The sequence below is a fragment of the Doryrhamphus excisus genome, linkage group LG23, assembly GCF_037039965.1.
Source record: "Doryrhamphus excisus strain RoL-2023G ecotype Guam linkage group LG23, RoL_Dexc_Guam_v1.1, whole genome shotgun sequence".
NCBI classification, from domain to species: Eukaryota; Metazoa; Chordata; class Actinopteri; order Syngnathiformes; family Syngnathidae; genus Doryrhamphus; species Doryrhamphus excisus.
The window spans coordinates 180,627-202,660 of record NC_136379.1 but is presented as its reverse complement, the minus strand read 5'-3'; the positions used below and the strand labels follow the sequence as shown (position 1 = coordinate 202,660).

At 55.2% G+C, this 22,034-nt stretch overlaps 1 long non-coding RNA gene across 1 annotated transcript; it reads left to right on the top strand.

Annotated features, from left to right (window-relative positions):
* The first annotated feature begins 587 nt into the window (after positions 1-587).
* Positions 588-2,447, top strand: LOC144894897 (uncharacterized). Its single transcript, XR_013625435.1, has 2 exons — positions 588-1,288; positions 1,358-2,447. It is a non-coding gene; the product is annotated as an uncharacterized LOC144894897 (long non-coding RNA).
* The last annotated feature ends 19,587 nt before the right edge of the window (positions 2,448-22,034 follow it).

Here is a 22,034-nt window from a genome sequence, read left to right as displayed (position 1 = left end):
GCTGGCTAGGGCGAGTTAGGGCGAGTTGGGGCCAGGGCTGGCTAGGGCGAGTTGGGGCCAGGGCTCTTTAGGGCTGGCTAGGGCGAGTTAGGGCGAGTTGGGGCCAGGGCTGGCTAGGGCGAGTTGGGGCTAGGGCGAGTTGGGGCCAGGGCTGGCTAGGGCGAGTTGGGGCCAGGGCTCTTTAGGGCTGGCTAGGGCTCGTTAGGGCCAGATATAAATTTGACCATCCATTTAACAGAATACTGAAGGATGTTGACGCTCAAGAATTTGGTCCCAACAGCTTAGACAAGGTAAGATTACAGTACAGCTGTTGAATGACACCAACATGGTTTAGTTATTCATTCATTTTCTATGTCTCTTATCCTCACTAGGGTGGGGGTATGCTGGAGCCTGATTTGGGGCGAGAGGCGGGGTACACCCTGGACCGGTGGCCAGCCAATCCCAGGGCACATACAGCGCATCCGGAAAGTATTCACAGCGCTTCACTTTTTCCACATTTTGTCAAGTTACAGCCTCATTCCAAATTGTATTAATTTAATCTCTTACCTCAAAATACTCCATTATGACAATGTGAAAAAGTGTTTTTTTTACTTTTTTGAATTTATTAAAAATAGAAAACAAAAAATCACATTTACATAAGTAGTCACAGCCTTTGCCATGAAGCTCAAAATTGAGCTCAGGTGCATCTTTTTTCCACTGATCATCCTTGAGATCTTTCTACAGCGTAATTGGAGTCCACCTGCAGTAAATTCAGTTGATTGGACATGATTTGGAAAATATAATAACTGTCTATATAAGGTCCCACAATATTTTCATCCAGGATATCTCTATATATTGCTGCATTCATTTTTCCTTCTATCCTGACTAGTCGAATAATGGGGGCCACTGTGCTCATTGGGACCTTCAAAGCAGCAGAAATGTTTCTGTATCCTTCCCCAGATTTGTGCCTCAAGACAATCCTGTCTCGCAGGTCTACAGACAGTTCTTTTGACTTCATGCTTGGCGTTTGTGCTCTGACATGCACAGTCAACTGTGGGACCTTATATAGACAGTTATTGTATTTCCAAATCATGTCCAATCAACTGAATTTACTGCAGGTGGACTCCAATTGAGCTGTAGAAAGATCTGTGAATACTTATGTAAATGTGATTTTTTTGGTTTTCTATTTTTAATATATTCAAAACATGAATGTAACATGACAAAATGTAGAAAAAGTGAAGCGCTGTGAATACTTTCCGGATGCACTGTACCTTCATGGAGACAAACGTGTGTTGACGTCTCATGTAAGGTTAGTTGTTGTGACCTTTGACCCGTACTGTGCACTTTGCTTCCTCTGTCTTTCTTGTGGTTGGTTCAGGACTGAGCGATGACATCCTAGAGACTCATTTGGATCTCGACGTGGACCCCATGCTGTACGACTCTGCTGCAAACTCAGACGAGGATGTCGTGTACTCCAGCAGCCCTTTCACTGACTCTCAACTGTTGGACGTATCTTTGCTGCCGCCCGCTCTCTGACATCCCTGCTTTGGACATGGAGGATTGTCCTTGTCTTCAATTGCTGCTTGGAACCCCAGCCAAGCCCGCCTCACCCATGTGTGTGATGAAATGGCATTGTGTATATTATGCAATAAAAAATAAGTCAACTAAAGAGACCCACTCCAAAGGGCTGGCCTCTATGTGGTTTATATACGGTATGAATATATGGGTTGGTCAAGTAGTTCAAGGTGGAGGACAGCTGGGCTATGGTGGGTCCCGTGCCTGTATCTAGTGCGGTTAAAATAGAAGGGTGACCGAGCCAGAACCATGCCGAGGGCAAAGGAGTAGCCCCAAGGAAACCCCTCACCCCCTCCACACCCAATTGTAGACCAGCCCCCAAGGTTCCTAACGCAGCAGGGAGGATACTTAATAGGTATCATAGCTACATGACAACCTTCCCTCAATCGTTGGAACAAAGTGACAATTTGAAATCACTGCAGTACTGCCATAACGCCACTAGGTGACAGCATTGCTCCGCTAACACCCTCATAACTCCGAGTTAACTCCCAAGACCCAAAGTTTCCACCGTTTTGGGAAATGTGGTGCGTAAATCCGTGTAAAAATTGGCCATGAAGCTCAAGCATGCGACGAAACGATGAACATGCACACTGTAAGAAGGCGAATAGATGTTACACGCATTATTTTCATGATTTCTGCTTTTCCATCAACTATTTGTTTTTAGTAGAGATGGTGAAATGAGCCCGAAGCCTCGAAGTGTGTCAAGTCTTCCTGAGTCACACTGCTTCCAAATGGTGACCATTTCATCACGTGACCGCTGACGTCATGAGCATCTTATGTCACAGCGCGCATTGAAACGGACTGGTTATTTTGGCGCTAACTTGTGCATATAATGACCACCAAGCAATTGAACTGTTAATGACATGAACTAATTAAAGCATTTTTGTTTGTAATGGCGATCTGTCTTTCACTCGTTGTAGCGAGATTGCTTTGCCTTCCTTCTTCCACCAGATGTCGCTAATATTGCCTTTGACGGAGACAACGCTCCCAATGTGTTCCGGGACAATGTGAAGGACAACGAAGCTCAAGTTTTCATCTTCCGAGTACACTCGGACGTTAGGAACACACCATTTCCAGCACATGCATATTTCAACTGCTAAACACATTGCTAGACAGTAGAGTGGGATGAATGCCAATAGTGAACTTTTACTGCAACTATGAAGGATGGCCATCTTGAATTGGATGTATAAGTGTTGGATTATTTACCGGTAAATTTTGTAAAGTGGACTGACATGTTGCTACATGTTTCTGGCCTGAAAGGGCCAGCCTTAGAGGGCCAGCCTTAAAGGGCCAGCCTTAGAGGGCCAGCCTTAAAGGCCCAGCTTAAAGGGCCAGCCTTAAAGGGCCAGCCTTAGAGGGCCAGCCTTAAAGGCCCAGCTTAAAGGGCCAGCCTTAAAGGGCCAGCCTTAAAGGGCCAGCTTTAAGGGCCAGCTTAAAAGGCCAGCCTAAAAGGCCAGCCTTAGAGGGCCAGCCTTAAAGGGCCAGCCTTAAAGGCCCAGCTTAAAGGGCCAGCCTTAGAGGGCCAGCCTTAAAGGCCCAGCTTAAAGGGCCAGCCTTAAAGGGCCAGCTTTAAGGGCCAGCTTAAAAGGCCAGCCTAAAAGGCCAGCCTTAGAGGGCCAGCCTTAAAGGGCCAGCCTTAAAGGCCCAGCTTAAAGGGCCAGCCTTAGAGGGCCAGCCTTAAAGGCCCAGCTTAAAGGGCCAGCCTTAAAGGGCCAGCTTTAAGGGCCAGCTTAAAAGGCCAGCTTTAAGGGCCAGCCTAAAAGGCCAGCCTTAGAGGGCCAGCCTTAAAGGGCCAGCCTTAGAGGGCCAGCCTTAAAGGGCCAGCCTTAGAAGGCCAGCCTTAAAGGGCCAGCCTTAGAGGGCCAGCCTTAGAGGGCCAGCCTTAGAGGGCCAGCCTTAAAGGGCCAGCCTTAAAGGGCCAGCCTTAGAGGGCCAGCCTTAAAGGGCCAGCTTTAAGGGCCAGCTTAAAAGGCCAGCTTTAAGAGCCAGCCTAAAAGGCCAGCCTTAGAGGGCCAGCCTTAAAGGGCCAGCCTTAGAAGGCCAGCCTTAAAGGGCCAGCCTTAGAGGGCCAGCCTTAAAGAGCTGGCCCCTTAAGGCTGGCCCTCTAAGGCTGGCCCTTTAAGCTGGCCCTTTAAGGCTGGCCCTTTAAGCTGGCCCTTTAAGGCTGGCCCTTTAAGCTGGATCTTTAAGGCTGGCCCTCTAAGGCTGGCCCTTTAAGACTGGCCCCTTAAGGCTGGCCCTCTAAGGCTGGCCCTTTAAGCTGGCCCTTTAAGCTGGCCCCTTAAGGCTGGCCCTTTAAGCTGGCCCTCTAAGGCTGGCCCTTTAAGGCTTGCCCTTTAAGGCTGGCCCTTTTAGCTGGCCCCTTAAGGCTGGCCCTTTAAGCTGGCCCTCTAAGGCTGGCCCTTTAAGGCTGGCCCTTTAAGGCTGGCCCTTTAAGGCTGGCCCTCTAAGGCTGGCCCTTTAAGGCTGGCCCTTTAAGCTGGCCCCTTAAGGCTGGCCATCTAAGGCTGGCCCTTTAAGCTGGCCCTTTAAGGCTGGCCCTTTAAGCTGGCCCTTTAAGGCTGGCCCTTTAAGCTGGCCCTCTAAGGCTGGCCCTTTAAGGCTGGCCCTTTAAGGCTGGCCCTTTAAGCTGGCCCCTTAGGGCTGGCCCTCTAAGGCTGGCCCTTTAAGCTGGCCCTTTAAGGCTGGCCCTTTAAGCTGGCCCCTTAAGGCTGGCCCTTTAAGGCTGGCCCTTTAAGCTGGCCCTTTAAGGCCGGCCCTTTAAGCTGGCCCTTTAAGGCTGGCCCTTTAAGGCTGGCCCTTTAAGCTGGCCCTTTAAGGCTGGCCCTTTAAGCTGGCCCTTTAAGGCTGGCCCTTTAAGGCTTGCCCTTTAAGGCTGGCCCTTTAAGCTGGCCCCTTAAGGCTGGCCCTTTAAGCTGGCCCTCTAAGGCTGGCCCTTTAAGGCTGGCCCTTTAAGGCTGGCCCTTTAAGGCTGGCCCTCTAAGGCTGGCCCTTTAAGGCTGGCCCTTTAAGCTGGCCCTTTAAGGCTGGCCCTTTAAGCTGGCCCTTTAAGGCTGGCCCTTTAAGCTGGCCCTCTAAGGCTGGCCCTTTAAGGCTGGCCCTTTAAGGCTGGCCCTTTAAGCTGGCCCCTTAGGGCTGGCCCTCTAAGGCTGGCCCTTTAAGCTGGCCCTTTAAGGCTGGCCCTGTAAGCTGGCCCTTTAAGGCTGGCCCTTTAAGGCCGGCCCTTTAAGCTGGCCCTTTAAGGCTGGCCCTTTAAGCTGGCCCTTTAAGGCTGGCCCTTTAAGCTGGCCCTTTAAGGCTGGCCCTTTAAGGCTGGCCCTTTAAGGCTGGCCCTTTAAGCTGGCCCCTTAAGGCTGGCCCTTTAAGCTGGCCCTCTAAGGCTGGCCCTTTAAGCTGGCCCTCTAAGGTTGGCCCTTTAAGGCTTGCCCTTTAAGGCTGGCCCTTTAAGGCTGGCCCTCTAAGGCTGGCCCTTTAAGCTGGCCCCTTAAGGCTGGCCATCTAAGGCTGGCCCTTTAAGACTGGCCCTTTAAGGCTGGCCCTTTAAGCTGGCCCCTTAAGGCTGGCCATCTAAGGCTGGCCCTTTAAGCTGGCCCTTTAAGGCTGGCCCTTTAAGCTGGCCCTTTAAGGCTGGCCCTCTAAGGCTGGCCCTTTAAGACTGGCCCTTTAAGGCTGGCTCTTTAAGACTGGCCCTTTAAGCTGGCCCCTTAAGGCTGGCCCTTTAAGCTGGCCCTTTAAGGCTGGCCCTTTAAGCTGGCCCTCTAAGGCTGGCCCTTTAAGGCTGGCCCTTTAAGGCTTGCCCTTTAAGGCTGGCCCTTTAAGCTGGCCCTTTAAGCTGGCCCTTTAAGGCTGGCCCTTTAAGGCTGGCCCTTTAAGCTGGCCCTTTAAGGCTGGCCCTTTAAGCTGGCCCTTTAAGGCTGGCCCTTTAAGGCTGGCCCTTTAAGCTGGCCCCTTAAGGCTGGCCCTTTAAGCTGGCCCTCTAAGGCTGGCCCTTTAAGCTGGCCCTTTAAGGCTGGCCCTTTAAGCTGGCCCTTTAAGGCTGGCCCTTTAAGCTGACCCTGTAAAGCTGGCCCTCTAAGGCTGGCCCTTTAAGACTGGCCCTTTAAGGCTGGCCCTTTAAGCTGGCCCCTTAAGGCTGGCCCTTTAAGCTGGCCCTCTAAGGCTGGCCCTTTAAGCTGGCCATCTAAGGCTGGCCCTTTAAGGCTGGCCCTTTAAGGCTTGCCCTTTAAGGCTGGCCCTTTAAGCTGGCCCTTTAAGGCTGGCCCTTTAAGCTGGCCCTTTAAGGCTGGCCCTTTAAGGCTGGCCTTTTAAGCTGGCCCTTTAAGCTGGCCATCTAAGGCTGGCCCTTTAAGCTGGCCCTTTAAGCCTGGCCCTTTAAGGCTGGCCCTTTAAGCTGGAACCTTAAGGCTGGCCCTTTAAGCTGGCCCTCTAAGGCTGGCCCTTTAAGGCTGGCCCTTTAAGGCTTGCCCTCTACGGCTGGCCCTTTAAGGCTGGCCCTCTAAGGCTGGCCCTTTAAGCTGGCCCCTTAAGGCTGGCCATCTAAGGCTGGCCCTTTAAGACTGGCCCTTTAAGGCTGGCCCTTTAAGGCTGGCCCTTTAAGCTGGCCCCTTAAGGCTGGCCATCTAAGGCTGGCCCTTTAAGCTGGCCCTTTAAGGCTGGCCCTTTAAGCTGGCCCTTTAAGGCTGGCCCTCTAAGGCTGGCCCTTTAAGACTGGCCCTTTAAGGCTGGCTCTTTAAGACTGGCCCTTTAAGCTGGCCCCTTAAGGCTGGCCCTTTAAGCTGGCCCTTTAAGGCTGGCCCTTTAAGCTGGCCCTCTAAGGCTGGCCCTTTAAGGCTGGCCCTTTAAGGCTTGCCCTTTAAGGCTGGCCCTTTAAGCTGGCCCTTTAAGCTGGCCCTTTAAGGCTGGCCCTTTAAGGCTGGCCCTTTAAGCTGGCCCTTTAAGGCTGGCCCTTTAAGCTGGCCCTTTAAGGCTGGCCCTTTAAGGCTGGCCCTTTAAGCTGGCCCCTTAAGGCTGGCCCTTTAAGCTGGCCCTCTAAGGCTGGCCCTTTAAGCTGGCCCTTTAAGGCTGGCCCTTTAAGCTGGCCCTTTAAGGCTGGCCCTTTAAGCTGACCCTGTAAAGCTGGCCCTCTAAGGCTGGCCCTTTAAGACTGGCCCTTAAAGGCTGGCCCTTTAAGCTGGCCCCTTAAGGCTGGCCCTTTAAGCTGGCCCTCTAAGGCTGGCCCTTTAAGCTGGCCATCTAAGGCTGGCCCTTTAAGGCTGGCCCTTTAAGGCTTGCCCTTTAAGGCTGGCCCTTTAAGCTGGCCCTTTAAGGCTGGCCCTTTAAGCTGGCCCTTTAAGGCTGGCCCTCTAAGGCTGGCCCTCTAAGGCTGGCCCTTTAAGGCTGGCCCTTTAAGCTGGCCCCTTAAGGCTGGCCCTTTAAGCTGGCCCTCTAAGGCTGGCCCTTTAAGCTGGCCCTTTAAGGCTGGCCCTTTAAGCTGGCCCTTTAAGGCTGGCCCTTTAAGCTGACCCTGTAAAGCTGGCCCTCTAAGGCTGGCCCTTTAAGACTGGCCCTTTAAGGCTGGCCCTTTAAGCTGGCCCCTTAAGGCTGGCCCTTTAAGCTGGCCCTCTAAGGCTGGCCCTTTAAGCTGGCCCTTTAAGGCTGGCCCTTTAAGCTGGCCCTGTAAAGCTGGCCCTCTAAGGCTGGCCCTTTAAGACTGGCCCTTTAAGGCTGGCCCTTTAAGGCTGGCCCTTTAAGCTGGCCCCTTAAGGCTGGCCCTTTAAGCTGGCCCTCTAAGGCTGGCCCTTTAAGCTGGCCCTCTAAGGCTGGCCCTTTAAGCTGGCCCTTTAAGGCTGGCCCTTTAAGCTGGCCCTGTAAAGCTGGCCCTCTAAGGCTGGCCCTTTAAGACTGGCCCTTTAAGGCTGGCCCTTTAAGCTGGCCCCTTAAGGCTGGCCCTTTAAGCTGGCCCTCTAAGGCTGGCCCTTTAAGCTGGCCATCTTAGGATGGCCCTTTAAGGCTGGCCCTTTAAGGCTGGCCCTTTAAGCTGGCCCTTTAAGGCTGGCCCTCTAAGGCTGGCCCTTTAAGCTGGCCCTTTAAGGCTGGCCCTTTAAGCTGGCCCTTTAAGGCTCGCCCTTTAAGGCCGGCCCTTTAAGGCTGGCCCTTTAAGCTGGCCCTTTAAGGCTGGCCCTCTAAGGCTGGCCCTTTAAGACTGGCCCTTTAAAGCTGGCCCCTTAAGGCTGGCCCTTTAAGCTGGCCCTCTAAGGCTGGCCCTTTAAGCTGGCCCTTTAAGGCTGGCCCTTTAAGCTGACCCTGTAAAGCTGGCCCTCTAAGGCTGGCCCTTTAAGACTGGCCCTTTAAGGCTGGCCCTTTAAGCTGGCCCCTTAAGGCTGGCCCTTTAAGCTGGCCCTCTAAGGCTGGCCCTTTAAGCTGGCCATCTAAGGCTGGCCCTTTAAGGCTGGCCCTTTAAGGCTTGCCCTTTAAGGCTGGCCCTTTAAGCTGGCCCTTTAAGGCTGGCCCTTTAAGCTGGCCCTTTAAGGCTGGCCCTCTAAGGCTGGCCCTTTAAGGCTGGCCCTTTAAGGCTGGCCCTTTAAGCTGGCCCCTTAAGGCTGGCCCTTTAAGCTGGCCCTCTAAGGCTGGCCCTTTAAGCTGGCCCTTTAAGGCTGGCCCTTTAAGCTGGCCCTTTAAGGCTGGCCCTTTAAGCTGACCCTGTAAAGCTGGCCCTCTAAGGCTGGCCCTTTAAGACTGGCCCTTTAAGGCTGGCCCTTTAAGCTGGCCCCTTAAGGCTGGCCCTTTAAGCTGGCCCTCTAAGGCTGGCCCTTTAAGCTGGCCCTCTAAGGCTGGCCCTTTAAGCTGGCCCTTTAAGGCTGGCCCTTTAAGCTGGCCCTGTAAAGCTGGCCCTCTAAGGCTGGCCCTTTAAGACTGGCCCTTTAAGGCTTGCCCTTTAAGGCTGGCCCTTTAAGCTGGCCCCTTAAGGCTGGCCCTTTAAGCTGGCCCTCTAAGGCTGGCCCTTTAAGCTGGCCCTCTAAGGCTGGCCCTTTAAGCTGGCCCTTTAAGGCTGGCCCTTTAAGCTGGCCCTGTAAAGCTGGCCCTCTAAGGCTGGCCCTTTAAGACTGGCCCTTTAAGGCTGGCCCTTTAAGCTGGCCCCTTAAGGCTGGCCCTTTAAGCTGGCCCTCTAAGGCTGGCCCTTTAAGCTGGCCATCTTAGGATGGCCCTTTAAGGCTGGCCCTTTAAGGCTGGCCCTTTAAGCTGGCCCTTTAAGGCTGGCCCTCTAAGGCTGGCCCTTTAAGCTGGCCCTTTAAGGCTGGCCCTTTAAGCTGGCCCTTTAAGGCTCGCCCTTTAAGGCCGGCCCTTTAAGGCTGGCCCTTTAAGCTGGCCCTTTAAGGCTGGCCCTCTAAGGCTGGCCCTTTAAGACTGGCCCTTTAAAGCTGGCCCCTTAAGGCTGGCCCTTTAAGCTGGCCCCTTAAGGCTGGCCCTCTAAGGCTGGCCCTTTAAGCTGGCCCTTTAAGCTGGCCCTTTAAGCTGGCCCTTTAAGGCTGGCCCTTTAAGGCTGGCCCTCTAAGGCTGGCCCTTTAAGGCTGGCCCTTTAAGGCTGGCCCTTTAAGCTGGCCCCTTAAGGCTGGCCCTCTAAGGCTGGCTCTTTAAGCTGGCCCTTTAAGGCTGGCCCTTTAAGCTGGCCCTTTAAGGCTGGCCCTTCAAGGCCGGCCCTTTAAGCTGGCCCTTTAAGGCTGGCCCTTTAGGCTGGCCCTTTAAGGCTGTCCCTTTAAGGCTGGCCCTTTAAGCTGGCCCTCTAAGGCTGGCCCTTTAAGGCTGGCCCTTTAAGGCTTGCCCTTTAAGGCTGGCCCTTTAAGCTGGCCCCTTAAGGCTGGCCCTTTAAGCTGGCCCTCTTAGGCTGGCCCTTTAAGCTGGCCCTTTAAGGCTGGCCCTTTAAGCTGGCCCTTTAAGGCTGGCCCTTTAAGCTGGCCCTTTAAGGCTGTCCCTTTAAGGCTGGCCCTTTAAGCTGGCCCTCTAAGGCTGGCCCTTTAAGGCTGGCCCTTTAAGGCTTGCCCTTTAAGGCTGGCCCTTTAAGCTGGCCCCTTAAGGCTGGCCCTTTAAGCTGGCCCCTTAAAGCTGGCCCTTTAAGCTGGCCCTCTAAGGCTGGCCCTTTAAGCTGGCCCTTTAAGCCTGGCCCTTTAAGATGGCCCTTTAAGTCTGGCCCTCTAAGGCTGGCCCTTTAAGCTGACCCTGTAAAGCTGGCCCTCTAAGGCTGGCCCTTTAAGACTGGCCCTTTAAGGCTGGCCCTTTAAGGCTGGCCCTTTAAGCTGGCCCCTTAAGGCTGGCCCTTTAAGCTGGCCCTCTAAGGCTGGCCCTTTAAGCTGGCCCTCTAAGGCTGGCCCTTTAAGGCTGGCCCTTTAAGCTGGCCCTTTAAGGCTGGCCCTCTAAGCCTGGCCCTTTAAGCTGGCCCTTTAAGGCTGGCCCTTTAAGCTGGCCCTTTAAGGCTGGCCCTTTAAGGCCGGCCCTTTAAGCTGGCCCTTTAAGGCTGGCCCTTTAAGCTGGCCCTTTAAGGCTGGCCCTCTAAGGCTGGCCCTTTAAGACTGGCCCTTTAAAGCTTGCCCCTTAAGGCTGGCCCTTTAAGCTGGCCCTCTAAGGCTGGCCCTTTAAGCTGGCCCTTTAAGGCTGGCCCTTTAAGCTGGCCCTTTAAGGCTGTCCCTTTAAGGCTGGCCCTTTAAGCTGGCCCTCTAAGGCTGGCCCTTTAAGGCTGGCCCTTTAAGGCTTGCCCTTTAGGGCTGGCCCTTTAAGCTGGCCCCTTAAGGCTGGCCCTTTAAGCTGGCCCCTTAAAGCTGGCCCTTTAAGCTGGCCCTCTAAGGCTGGCCCTTTAAGCTGGCCCTTTAAGCCTGGCCCTTTAAGATGGCCCTTTAAGTCTGGCCCTCTAAGGCTGGCCCTTTAAGCTGACCCTGTAAAGCTGGCCCTCTAAGGCTGGCCCTTTAAGACTGGCCCTTTAAGGCTGGCCCTTTAAGCTGGCCCCTTAAGGCTGGCCCTTTAAGCTGGCCCTCTAAGGCTGGCCCTTTAAGCTGGCCATCTAAGGCTGGCCCTTTAAGGCTGGCCCTTTAAGGCTTGCCCTTTAAGGCTGGCCCTTTAAGCTGGCCCTTTAAGGCTGGCCCTTTAAGCTGGCCCTTTGAGGCTGGCCCTCTAAGGCTGGCCTTTTAAGCTGGCCCTTTAAGCTGGCCATCTAAGGCTGGCCCTTTAAGCTGGCCCTTTAAGCCTGGCCCTTTAAGATGGCCCTTTAAGTCTGGCCCTCTAAGGCTGGCCCTTTAAGCTGGCCCTCTAAGGCTGGCCCTTTAAGGCTGGCCCTTTAAGGCTTGCCCTTTAAGGCTGGCCCTTTAAGCTGGCCCCTTAAGGCTGGCCCTTTAAGCTGGCCCTCTAAGGCTGGCCCTTTAAGCTGGCCCTTTAAGGCTGGCCCTTTAAGCTGGCCCTTTAAGGCTGGCCCTTTAAGCTGGCCCTCTAAGGCTGGCCCTTTAAGACTGGCCCTTTAAGGCTGGCCCTTTAAGGCTGGCCCTTTAAGGCTGGCCCTTTAAGCTGGCCCTCTAAGGCTGGCCCTTTAAGCTGGCCCTATAAGGCTGGCCCTTTAAGCTAGCCCTTTAAGGCTGGCCCTTTAAGCTGACCCTGTAAAGCTGGCCCTCTAAGGCTGGCCCTTTAAGACTGGCCCTTTAAGGCTGGCCCTTTAAGCTGGCCCCTTAAGGCTGGCCCTTTAAGCTGGCCCTCTAAGGCTGGCCCTTTAAGCTGGCCATCTAAGGCTGGCCCTTTAAGGCTGGCCCTTTAAGGCTTGCCCTTTAAGGCTGGCCCTTTAAGCTGGCCATCTAAGGCTGGCCCTTTAAGCTGGCCCTTTAAGCCTGGCCCTTTAAGATGGCCCTTTAAGTCTGGCCCTCTAAGGCTGGCCCTTTAAGGCTGGCCCTTTAAGCTGGCCCTTTAAGGCTGGCCCTTTAAGGCTGGCCCTTTAAGCTGGCCCTTTAAAGCTGGCCCTTTAGGCTGGCCCTTTAAGGCTGGCCCTCTAAGGCTGGCCCTTTAAGGCTGGCCCTTTAAGCTGGCCCCTTAAGGCTGGCCCTTTAAGCTGGCCCTCTAAGAATGGCCCTTTAAGCTGGCCCTCTAAGGCTGGCCCTTTAAGCTGGCCCTTTAAGGCTGGCCCTTTAAGCTGGCCCTGTAAAGCTGGCCCTCTAAGGCTGGCACTTTAAGACTGGCCCTTTAAGGCTGGCCCTTTAAGCTGGCCCCTTAAGGCTGGCCCTTTAAGCTGGCCCTCTAAGGCTGGCCCTTTAAGCTGGCCATCTAAGGATGGCCCTTTAAGGCTGGCCCTTTAAGGCTGGCCCTTTAAGGCTGGCCCTTTAAGCTGGCCCTTTAAGGCTGGCCCTCTAAGGCTGGCCCTTTAAGCTGGCCCTTTAAGGCTGGCCCTTTAAGCTGGCCCTCTAAGGCTGGCCCTTTAAGGCTGGCCCTTTAAGCTGGCCCCTTAAGGCTGGCCCTCTAAGAGTGGCCCTTTAAGCTGGCCCTTTAAGGCTGGCCCTTTAAGCTGGCCCTTTAAGGCTGGCCATTCAAGCTGGCTATTTAAGGCTGGCCCTTTAAGGCTGGCCCTTTAAGCTGGCCCTTTAAGGCTGGCCCTTTAAGCTGGCCCTTTAAGGCTGGCCCTTTAAGCTGGCCCCTTAAGGCTGGCCCTTTAAGCTGGCCCTCTAAGGCTGGCCCTTTTAGCTGGCCCTCTAAGGCTGGCCCTGAAAGGCTGGCCCTTTAAGGCTTGCCCTTTAAGGCTGGCCCTTTAAGCTGGCCCCTTAAGGCTGGCCCTTTAAGCTGGCCCTCTAAGGCTGGCCCTTTAAGCTGGCCCTTTAAGGCTGGCCCTTTAAGCTGGCCCTTTAAAGCTGGCCCTCTAAGGCTGGCCCTTTAAGACTGGCCCTTTAAGGCTGGCCCTCTAAGGCTGGCCCTTTAAGCTGGCCCCTTAAGGCTTGCCCTTTAAGCTGGCCATCTAAGGCTGGCCCTTTAAGGCTGGCCCTTTAAGCTGGCCCTTTAAGCTGGCCCTTTAAGGCTGGCCCTTTAAGGCTGGCCCTTTAAGCTGGCCCTTTAAGGCTGGCCCTTTAAGCTGGCCCTTTAAGGCTGGCCCTTTAAGGCTGGCCCTTTAAGCTGGCCCCTTAAGGCTGGCCCTTTAAGCTGGCCCTCTTAGGCTGGCCCTTTAAGCTGGCCCTTTAAGGCTGGCCCTTTAAGCTGGCCCTTTAAGGCTGGCCCTTTAAGCTGGCCCTTTAAGGCTGTCCCTTTAAGGCTGGCCCTTTAAGCTGGCCCTCTAAGGCTGGCCCTTTAAGGCTGGCCCTTTAAGGCTTGCCCTTTAAGGCTGGCCCTTTAAGCTGGCCCCTTAAGGCTGGCCCTTTAAGCTGGCCCCTTAAAGCTGGCCCTTTAAGCTGGCCCTCTAAGGCTGGCCCTTTAAGCTGGCCCTTTAAGCCTGGCCCTTTAAGATGGCCCTTTAAGTCTGGCCCTCTAAGGCTGGCTCTTTAAGCTGACCCTGTAAAGCTGGCCCTCTAAGGCTGGCCCTTTAAGACTGGCCCTTTAAGGCTGGCCCTTTAAGCTGGCCCCTTAAGGCTGGCCCTTTAAGCTGGCCCTCTAAGGCTGGCCCTTTAAGACTGGCCCTTTAAAGCTGGCCCCTTAAGGCTGGCCCTTTAAGCTGGCCCCTTAAGGCTGGCCCTCTAAGGCTGGCCCTTTAAGCTGGCCCTTTAAGCTGGCCCTTTAAGCTGGCCCTTTAAGGCTGGCCCTTTAAGGCTGGCCCTCTAAGGCTGGCCCTTTAAGGCTGGCCCTTTAAGGCTGGCCCTTTAAGCTGGCCCCTTAAGGCTGGCCCTCTAAGGCTGGCTCTTTAAGCTGGCCCTTTAAGGCTGGCCCTTTAAGCTGGCCCTTTAAGGCTGGCCCTTCAAGGCCGGCCCTTTAAGCTGGCCCTTTAAGGCTGGCCCTTTAGGCTGGCCCTTTAAGGCTGTCCCTTTAAGGCTGGCCCTTTAAGCTGGCCCTCTAAGGCTGGCCCTTTAAGGCTGGCCCTTTAAGGCTTGCCCTTTAAGGCTGGCCCTTTAAGCTGGCCCCTTAAGGCTGGCCCTTTAAGCTGGCCCTCTTAGGCTGGCCCTTTAAGCTGGCCCTTTAAGGCTGGCCCTTTAAGCTGGCCCTTTAAGGCTGGCCCTTTAAGCTGGCCCTTTAAGGCTGTCCCTTTAAGGCTGGCCCTTTAAGCTGGCCCTCTAAGGCTGGCCCTTTAAGGCTGGCCCTTTAAGGCTTGCCCTTTAAGGCTGGCCCTTTAAGCTGGCCCCTTAAGGCTGGCCCTTTAAGCTGGCCCCTTAAAGCTGGCCCTTTAAGCTGGCCCTCTAAGGCTGGCCCTTTAAGCTGGCCCTTTAAGCCTGGCCCTTTAAGATGGCCCTTTAAGTCTGGCCCTCTAAGGCTGGCCCTTTAAGCTGACCCTGTAAAGCTGGCCCTCTAAGGCTGGCCCTTTAAGACTGGCCCTTTAAGGCTGGCCCTTTAAGGCTGGCCCTTTAAGCTGGCCCCTTAAGGCTGGCCCTTTAAGCTGGCCCTCTAAGGCTGGCCCTTTAAGCTGGCCCTCTAAGGCTGGCCCTTTAAGGCTGGCCCTTTAAGCTGGCCCTTTAAGGCTGGCCCTCTAAGCCTGGCCCTTTAAGCTGGCCCTTTAAGGCTGGCCCTTTAAGCTGGCCCTTTAAGGCTGGCCCTTTAAGGCCGGCCCTTTAAGCTGGCCCTTTAAGGCTGGCCCTTTAAGCTGGCCCTTTAAGGCTGGCCCTCTAAGGCTGGCCCTTTAAGACTGGCCCTTTAAAGCTTGCCCCTTAAGGCTGGCCCTTTAAGCTGGCCCTCTAAGGCTGGCCCTTTAAGCTGGCCCTTTAAGGCTGGCCCTTTAAGCTGGCCCTTTAAGGCTGTCCCTTTAAGGCTGGCCCTTTAAGCTGGCCCTCTAAGGCTGGCCCTTTAAGGCTGGCCCTTTAAGGCTTGCCCTTTAGGGCTGGCCCTTTAAGCTGGCCCCTTAAGGCTGGCCCTTTAAGCTGGCCCCTTAAAGCTGGCCCTTTAAGCTGGCCCTCTAAGGCTGGCCCTTTAAGCTGGCCCTTTAAGCCTGGCCCTTTAAGATGGCCCTTTAAGTCTGGCCCTCTAAGGCTGGCCCTTTAAGCTGACCCTGTAAAGCTGGCCCTCTAAGGCTGGCCCTTTAAGACTGGCCCTTTAAGGCTGGCCCTTTAAGCTGGCCCCTTAAGGCTGGCCCTTTAAGCTGGCCCTCTAAGGCTGGCCCTTTAAGCTGGCCATCTAAGGCTGGCCCTTTAAGGCTGGCCCTTTAAGGCTTGCCCTTTAAGGCTGGCCCTTTAAGCTGGCCCTTTAAGGCTGGCCCTTTAAGCTGGCCCTTTGAGGCTGGCCCTCTAAGGCTGGCCTTTTAAGCTGGCCCTTTAAGCTGGCCATCTAAGGCTGGCCCTTTAAGCTGGCCCTTTAAGCCTGGCCCTTTAAGATGGCCCTTTAAGTCTGGCCCTCTAAGGCTGGCCCTTTAAGCTGGCCCTCTAAGGCTGGCCCTTTAAGGCTGGCCCTTTAAGGCTTGCCCTTTAAGGCTGGCCCTTTAAGCTGGCCCCTTAAGGCTGGCCCTTTAAGCTGGCCCTCTAAGGCTGGCCCTTTAAGCTGGCCCTTTAAGGCTGGCCCTTTAAGCTGGCCCTTTAAGGCTGGCCCTTTAAGCTGGCCCTCTAAGGCTGGCCCTTTAAGACTGGCCCTTTAAGGCTGGCCCTTTAAGGCTGGCCCTTTAAGGCTGGCCCTTTAAGCTGGCCCTCTAAGGCTGGCCCTTTAAGCTGGCCCTATAAGGCTGGCCCTTTAAGCTGGCCCTTTAAGGCTGGCCCTTTAAGCTGACCCTGTAAAGCTGGCCCTCTAAGGCTGGCCCTTTAAGACTGGCCCTTTAAGGCTGGCCCTTTAAGCTGGCCCCTTAAGGCTGGCCCTTTAAGCTGGCCCTCTAAGGCTGGCCCTTTAAGCTGGCCATCTAAGGCTGGCCCTTTAAGGCTGGCCCTTTAAGGCTTGCCCTTTAAGGCTGGCCCTTTAAGCTGGCCATCTAAGGCTGGCCCTTTAAGCTGGCCCTTTAAGCCTGGCCCTTTAAGATGGCCCTTTAAGTCTGGCCCTCTAAGGCTGGCCCTTTAAGGCTGGCCCTTTAAGCTGGCCCTTTAAGGCTGGCCCTTTAAGGCTGGCCCTTTAAGCTGGCCCTTTAAAGCTGGCCCTTTAGGCTGGCCCTTTAAGGCTGGCCCTCTAAGGCTGGCCCTTTAAGGCTGGCCCTTTAAGCTGGCCCCTTAAGGCTGGCCCTTTAAGCTGGCCCTCTAAGAATGGCCCTTTAAGCTGGCCCTCTAAGGCTGGCCCTTTAAGCTGGCCCTTTAAGGCTGGCCCTTTAAGCTGGCCCTGTAAAGCTGGCCCTCTAAGGCTGGCACTTTAAGACTGGCCCTTTAAGGCTGGCCCTTTAAGCTGGCCCCTTAAGGCTGGCCCTTTAAGCTGGCCCTCTAAGGCTGGCCCTTTAAGCTGGCCATCTAAGGATGGCCCTTTAAGGCTGGCCCTTTAAGGCTGGCCCTTTAAGGCTGGCCCTTTAAGCTGGCCCTTTAAGGCTGGCCCTCTAAGGCTGGCCCTTTAAGCTGGCCCTTTAAGGCTGGCCCTTTAAGCTGGCCCTCTAAGGCTGGCCCTTTAAGGCTGGCCCTTTAAGCTGGCCCCTTAAGGCTGGCCCTCTAAGAGTGGCCCTTTAAGCTGGCCCTTTAAGGCTGGCCCTTTAAGCTGGCCCTTTAAGGCTGGCCATTCAAGCTGGCTATTTAAGGCTGGCCCTTTAAGGCTGGCCCTTTAAGCTGGCCCTTTAAGGCTGGCCCTTTAAGCTGGCCCTTTAAGGCTGGCCCTTTAAGCTGGCCCCTTAAGGCTGGCCCTTTAAGCTGGCCCTCTAAGGCTGGCCCTTTTAGCTGGCCCTCTAAGGCTGGCCCTGAAAGGCTGGCCCTTTAAGGCTTGCCCTTTAAGGCTGGCCCTTTAAGCTGGCCCCTTAAGGCTGGCCCTTTAAGCTGGCCCTCTAAGGCTGGCCCTTTAAGCTGGCCCTTTAAGGCTGGCCCTTTAAGCTGGCCCTTTAAAGCTGGCCCTCTAAGGCTGGCCCTTTAAGACTGGCCCTTTAAGGCTGGCCCTCTAAGGCTGGCCCTTTAAGCTGGCCCCTTAAGGCTTGCCCTTTAAGCTGGCCATCTAAGGCTGGCCCTTTAAGGCTGGCCCTTTAAGCTGGCCCTTTAAGCTGGCCCTTTAAGGCTGGCCCTTTAAGGCTGGCCCTTTAAGCTGGCCCTTTAAGGCTGGCCCTTTAAGCTGGCCCTTTAAGGCTGGCCCTTTAAGGCTGGCCCTTTAAGCTGGCCCCTTAAGGCTGGCCCTTTAAGCTGGCCCTCTTAGGCTGGCCCTTTAAGCTGGCCCTTTAAGGCTGGCCCTTTAAGCTGGCCCTTTAAGGCTGGCCCTTTAAGCTGGCCCTTTAAGGCTGTCCCTTTAAGGCTGGCCCTTTAAGCTGGCCCTCTAAGGCTGGCCCTTTAAGGCTGGCCCTTTAAGGCTTGCCCTTTAAGGCTGGCCCTTTAAGCTGGCCCCTTAAGGCTGGCCCTTTAAGCTGGCCCCTTAAAGCTGGCCCTTTAAGCTGGCCCTCTAAGGCTGGCCCTTTAAGCTGGCCCTTTAAGCCTGGCCCTTTAAGATGGCCCTTTAAGTCTGGCCCTCTAAGGCTGGCCCTTTAAGCTGACCCTGTAAAGCTGGCCCTCTAAGGCTGGCCCTTTAAGACTGGCCCTTTAAGGCTGGCCCTTTAAGGCTGGCCCTTTAAGCTGGCCCCTTAAGGCTGGCCCTTTAAGCTGGCCCTCTAAGGCTGGCCCTTTAAGCTGGCCCTCTAAGGCTGGCCCTTTAAGGCTGGCCCTTTAAGCTGGCCCTTTAAGGCTGGCCCTCTAAGCCTGGCCCTTTAAGCTGGCCCTTTAAGGCTGGCCCTTTAAGCTGGCCCTTTAAGGCTGGCCCTTTAAGGCCGGCCCTTTAAGCTGGCCCTTTAAGGCTGGCCCTTTAAGCTGGCCCTTTAAGGCTGGCCCTCTAAGGCTGGCCCTTTAAGACTGGCCCTTTAAAGCTTGCCCCTTAAGGCTGGCCCTTTAAGCTGGCCCTCTAAGGCTGGCCCTTTAAGCTGGCCCTCTAAGGCTGGCCCTTTAAGGCTGGCCCTTTAAGGCTTGCCCTTTAAGGCTGGCCCTTTAAGCTGGCCCTTTAAGCTGGCCCTTTAAGGCTGTCCCTTTAAGGCTGGCCCTTTAAGCTGGCCCTCTAAGGCTGGCCCTTTAAGGCTGGCCCTTTAAGGCTTGCCCTTTAAGGCTGGCCCTTTAAGCTGGCCCCTTAAGGCTGGCCCTTTAAGCTGGCCCCTTAAAGCTGGTCCTTTAAGCTGGCCCTCTAAGGCTGGCCCTTTAAGCTGGCCCTTTAAGTCTGGCCCTCTAAGGCTGGCCCTTTAAGCTGACCCTGTAAAGCTGGCCCTCTAAGGCTGGCCCTTTAAGACTGGCCCTTTAAGGCTGGCCCTTTAAGCTGGCCCCTTAAGGCTGGCCCTTTAAGCTGGCCCTCTAAGGCTGGCCCTTTAAGCTGGCCCTTTAAGGCTGGCCCTTTAAGCTGGCCCTTTAAGGCTGGCCCTCTAAGGCTGGCCTTTTAAGCTGGCCCTTTAAGCTGGCCATCTAAGGCTGGCCCTTTAAGCTGGCCCTTTAAGCCTGGCCCTTTAAGATGGCCCTTTAAGTCTGGCCCTCTAAGGCTGGCCCTTTAAGCTGGCCCTCTAAGGCTGGCCCTTTAAGGCTGGCCCTTTAAGGCTTGCCCTTTAAGGCTGGCCCTTTAAGCTGGCCCCTTAAGGCTGGCCCTTTAAGCTGGCCCTCTAAGGCTGGCCCTTTAAGCTGGCCCTTTAAGGCTGGCCCTTTAAGCTGGCCCTTTAAGGCTGGCCCTTTAAAGCTGGCCCTCTAAGGCTGGCCCTTTAAGGCTGGCCCTTTAAGGCTGGCCCTTTAAGCTGGCCCTTTAAGGCTGGCCCTCTAAGCCTGGCCCTTTAAGCTGGCCCTTTAAGGCTGGCCCTTTAAAGCGTGCCCCTTAAGGCTGGCCCTTTAAGCTGGCCCTCTAAGGCTGGCCCTTTAAGCTGGCCCTCTAAGGCTGGCCCTTTAAGGCTGGCCCTTTAAGGCTTGCCCTTTAAGGCTGGCCCTTTAAGCTGGCCCTTTAAGCTGGCCCTTTAAGGCTGTCCCTTTAAGGCTGGCCCTTTAAGCTGGCCCTCTAAGGCTGGCCCTTTAAGGCTGGCCCTTTAAGGCTTGCCCTTTAAGGCTGGCCCTTTAAGCTGGCCCCTTAAGGCTGGCCCTTTAAGCTGGCCCCTTAAAGCTGGCCCTTTAAGCTGGCCCTCTAAGGCTGGCCCTTTAAGCTGGCCCTTTAAGCCTGGCCCTTTAAGATGGCCCTTTAAGTCTGGCCCTCTAAGGCTGGCCCTTTAAGGCTGGCCCTTTAAGGCTGGCCCTTTAAGCTGGCCCCATAAGGCTGGCCCTTTAAGCTGGCCCTCTAAGGCTGGCCCTTTAAGCTGGCCCTTTAAGGCTGGCCCTTTAAGCTGGCCCTTTAAGGCTGGCCCTTTAAGCTGGCCCTTTAAGGCTGGCCCTTTAAGCTGGCCCTTTAAGGCTGGCCCTTTAAGCTGGCCCTTTAAGGCTGGCCCTTTAAGGCTTGCCCTTTAAGGCTGGCCCTTTAAGCTGGCCCTTTAAGGCTGGCCCTTTAAGCTGGCCCTTTAAGGCTGGCCCTTTAAGCTGGCCCTTTAAGGCTGTCCCTTTAAGGCTGGCCCTTTAAGCTGGCCCTCTAAGGCTGGCCCTTTAAGGCTGGCCCTTTAAGGCTCGCCCTTTAAGGCTGGCCCTTTAAGCTGGCCCCTTAAGGCTGGCCCTTTAAGCTGGCCCCTTAAAGCTGGCCCTTTAAGCTGGCCCTCTAAGGCTGGCCCTTTAAGCTGGCCCTTTAAGCCTGGCCCTTTAAGATGGCCCTTTAAGTCTGGCCCTCTAAGGCTGGCCCTTTAAGCTGACCCTGTAAAGCTGGCCCTCTAAGGCTGGCCCTTTAAGACTGGCCCTTTAAGGCTGGCCCTTTAAGCTGGCCCCTTAAGGCTGGCCCTTTAAGCTGGCCCTCTAAGGCTGGCCCTTTAAGACTGGCCCTTTAAAGCTGGCCCCTTAAGGCTGGCCCTTTAAGCTGGCCCCTTAAGGCTGGCCCTCTAAGGCTGGCCCTTTAAGCTGGCCCTTTAAGCTGGCCCTTTTAGCTGGCCCTTTAAGGCTGGCCCTTTAAGGCTGGCCCTCTAAGGCTGGCCCTTTAAGGCTGGCCCTTTAAGGCTGGCCCTTTAAGCTGGCCCCTTAAGGCTGGCCCTCTAAGGCTGGCTCTTTAAGCTGGCCCTTTAAGGCTGGCCCTTTAAGCTGGCCCTTTAAGGCTGGCCCTTCAAGGCCGGCCCTTTAAGCTGGCCCTTTAAGGCTGGCCCTTTAGGCTGGCCCTTTAAGGCTGTCCCTTTAAGGCTGGCCCTTTAAGCTGGCCCTCTAAGGCTGGCCCTTTAAGGCTGGCCCTTTAAGGCTTGCCCTTTAAGGCTGGCCCTTTAAGCTGGCCCCTTAAGGCTGGCCCTTTAAGCTGGCCCTCTTAGGCTGGCCCTTTAAGCTGGCCCTTTAAGGCTGGCCCTTTAAGCTGGCCCTTTAAGGCTGGCCCTTTAAGCTGGCCCTTTAAGGCTGCCCCTTTAAGGCTGGCCCTTTAAGCTGGCCCTCTAAGGCTGGCCCTTTAAGGCTGGCCCTTTAAGGCTTGCCCTTTAAGGCTGGCCCTTTAAGCTGGCCCCTTAAGGCTGGCCCTTTAAGCTGGCCCCTTAAAGCTGGCCCTTTAAGCTGGCCCTCTAAGGCTGGCCCTTTAAGCTGGCCCTTTAAGCCTGGCCCTTTAAGATGGCCCTTTAAGTCTGGCCCTCTAAGGCTGGCCCTTTAAGCTGACCCTGTAAAGCTGGCCCTCTAAGGCTGGCCCTTTAAGACTGGCCCTTTAAGGCTGGCCCTTTAAGGCTGGCCCTTTAAGCTGGCCCCTTAAGGCTGGCCCTTTAAGCTGGCCCTCTAAGGCTGGCCCTTTAAGCTGGCCCTCTAAGGCTGGCCCTTTAAGGCTGGCCCTTTAAGCTGGCCCTTTAAGGCTGGCCCTCTAAGCCTGGCCCTTTAAGCTGGCCCTTTAAGGCTGGCCCTTTAAGCTGGCCCTTTAAGGCTGGCCCTTTAAGGCCGGCCCTTTAAGCTGGCCCTTTAAGGCTGGCCCTCTAAGGCTGGCCCTTTAAGACTGGCCCTTTAAAGCTTGCCCCTTAAGGCTGGCCCTTTAAGCTGGCCCTCTAAGGCTGGCCCTTTAAGCTGGCCCTTTAAGGCTGGCCCTTTAAGCTGGCCCTTTAAGGCTGTCCCTTTAAGGCTGGCCCTTTAAGCTGGCCCTCTAAGGCTGGCCCTTTAAGGCTGGCCCTTTAAGGCTTGCCCTTTAGGGCTGGCCCTTTAAGCTGGCCCCTTAAGGCTGGCCCTTTAAGCTGGCCCCTTAAAGCTGGCCCTTTAAGCTGGCCCTCTAAGGCTGGCCCTTTAAGCTGGCCCTTTAAGGCTGGCCCTTTAAGCTGGCCCTCTAAGGCTGGCCCTTTAAGGCTGGCCCTTTAAGCTGGCCCCTTAAGGCTGGCCCTCTAAGAGTGGCCCTTTAAGCTGGCCCTTTAAGGCTGGCCCTTTAAGCTGGCCCTTTAAGGCTGGCCATTCAAGCTGGCTATTTAAGGCTGGCCCTTTAAGGCTGGCCCTTTAAGCTGGCCCTTTAAGGCTGGCCCTTTAAGCTGGCCCTTTAAGGCTGGCCCTTTAAGCTGGCCCCTTAAGGCTGGCCCTTTAAGCTGGCCCTCTAAGGCTGGCCCTTTTAGCTGGCCCTCTAAGGCTGGCCCTGAAAGGCTGGCCCTTTAAGGCTTGCCCTTTAAGGCTGGCCCTTTAAGCTGGCCCCTTAAGGCTGGCCCTTTAAGCTGGCCCTCTAAGGCTGGCCCTTTAAGCTGGCCCTTTAAGGCTGGCCCTTTAAGCTGGCCCTTTAAAGCTGGCCCTCTAAGGCTGGCCCTTTAAGACTGGCCCTTTAAGGCTGGCCCTCTAAGGCTGGCCCTTTAAGCTGGCCCCTTAAGGCTTGCCCTTTAAGCTGGCCCTCTTAGGCTGGCCCTTTAAGCTGGCCCTTTAAGGCTGGCCCTTTAAGCTGGCCCTTTAAGGCTGGCCCTTTAAGCTGGCCCTTTAAGGCTGTCCCTTTAAGGCTGGCCCTTTAAGCTGGCCCTCTAAGGCTGGCCCTTTAAGGCTGGCCCTTTAAGGCTTGCCCTTTAAGGCTGGCCCTTTAAGCTGGCCCCTTAAGGCTGGCCCTTTAAGCTGGCCCCTTAAAGCTGGCCCTTTAAGCTGGCCCTCTAAGGCTGGCCCTTTAAGCTGGCCCTTTAAGCCTGGCCCTTTAAGATGGCCCTTTAAGTCTGGCCCTCTAAGGCTGGCCCTTTAAGCTGACCCTGTAAAGCTGGCCCTCTAAGGCTGGCCCTTTAAGACTGG